Raw genomic sequence first — 1577 nt, forward strand, 5'->3', positions numbered from 1 at the left:
AGGGTGGCTTCTCCAGCCACTCCTTGGGACCTGCTGCAGACGCCCTGCAGCTGGGCCCGGCGCCGGGGCCCTGGGGGGAAAGAAGGCCCTGGATACCCTTTGGGGCTCACCTCAGCAGCATGCTCGCAGCCCCCGCCTGGCTCCTCCCACAGGGGCAGCTGCCCCCGCTCACCCAGGGACTCTGCTGCTTGGTACTCAGCGTGACTGCCCCTGCTCGTCCCCAGTGCCTTCAGATGCCATCCTCTCCCCAAAACTGGTCAGAGAACCCCCCAGAGGATAAAGCACAAAACTTCCCAAATAAATTGGGGCCCCAGGGCCGGTCCAGAGGACCCGACACTCCTTCGTGGGTGTCAGCTGTGCTCCCAGGAGCTGCTGGCATCAGAGCTCGGCTTGGGGAGCCGGGACGTGAGTTCACAGCCCCCAGAGCCTGGGGCTGTCCCCCTCCCCCAGCCATGCAAACGTGGCCCAATGCAGGAGGAGACACTGGGCTGGCTTAGAGACATCCAGTTCCCAGCAACGTCCCTAGCCCTCTCTGGGTGGTGCATCCCTCAGCCACAGTAGCAGGCCACCACCAGAGGGTGCCCACACCGCCACCTCCACCCAGTGCACAGAGGTAGGCCGGCTTTGCAGGCGGGGCCACGCTACTCTGTGGGAAGCAGGGCCGGCACCGTGGCCATTGCTAGGATCCCACGTGGCCAACGTGCAGTTCAAATCCCAGCTCCGAGGGCTTGAAAAACATGCCAGGAACAGATGGGGAGGAGACTGCGACGAGGCCACGCCCGAGGGGGCCTTCTCCCTCTCTTTCGTGTTCTCCCTGTAGAAGGAGCAACCTGGCCAGTGAGCGCGGCCTCGGGCCCCAGTCCAGGGCAGCGCTCCAGGCACCTCTGCGCACGTCTGCCTAAAGCCCGTGTTTGACCACGCCCCCACTGACACAACACCACACGTGCTCACCTTGCGCCGTGGTCAGAGTCTGACGTGACTCCTGCCGCGTGGCCCTCACATCCCAGAAAGTCCGTGTGCCCTGGGTTATAGGCAGAGAAACTGAGCTTCCAGGGACCAAGAAGCTGCCCGTGAAAACAGCACTGGGGCTCGACCTTGAGCGGTGGCCGAGCACTGACCAGCTGCGAGTTAGCGTCCAGCTGCCGTAAACAGATGACAGCCCAGTGGCCTAAAGTGGCCGAGTGTCACCTCCTGGTTCTGAGGCCAGAGCCCGAACCATGGTGTGGGTTGGGCCAGTTTCCCCGGGGCTCTGAGGGGGCTGTTCCAGCCCCCCGGCTTAGAGGCAAGGCGGCTAGCATGGTCTTGGGGTGCAGGGACATCGCTGCAGGCTCCACGTCTGTGCTCCTGCCCCGCAGTCTTTCTCTCAAGGACACCAGTTGCTGCTGGAGGGCCTCCCCTCAGTGCACAGCGACCCTGTCTCGAGATGCTGAACCCAGGCACATCTACAGAGACCCCACTTTTCTGTTCCCTCATTAACAACATTGCTAGGTCCAGGGACGTTTGAGGGGCCTCAGGCTGCAGTGGGGAGGACACGTGGGCCCGCTGCGGCGGCAGCTCTGGGCGGGGCCCAGCGGCAC

At 64.0% G+C, this 1577-nt stretch overlaps 1 protein-coding gene across 1 annotated transcript in view; it reads left to right on the forward strand.

Moving 5' to 3' along the window:
* Positions 1 to 1577, forward strand: part of SLCO4A1 (solute carrier organic anion transporter family member 4A1) — a 23536-nt gene that overhangs the window by 21462 nt on the left and 497 nt on the right. The window lies entirely within an intron of this gene.

Source organism: Tupaia chinensis, unplaced genomic scaffold (genome assembly GCF_000334495.1).
Source record: "Tupaia chinensis unplaced genomic scaffold, TupChi_1.0 Scaffold144472_1, whole genome shotgun sequence".
In the NCBI taxonomy this organism is placed as follows: Eukaryota; Metazoa; Chordata; class Mammalia; order Scandentia; family Tupaiidae; genus Tupaia; species Tupaia belangeri.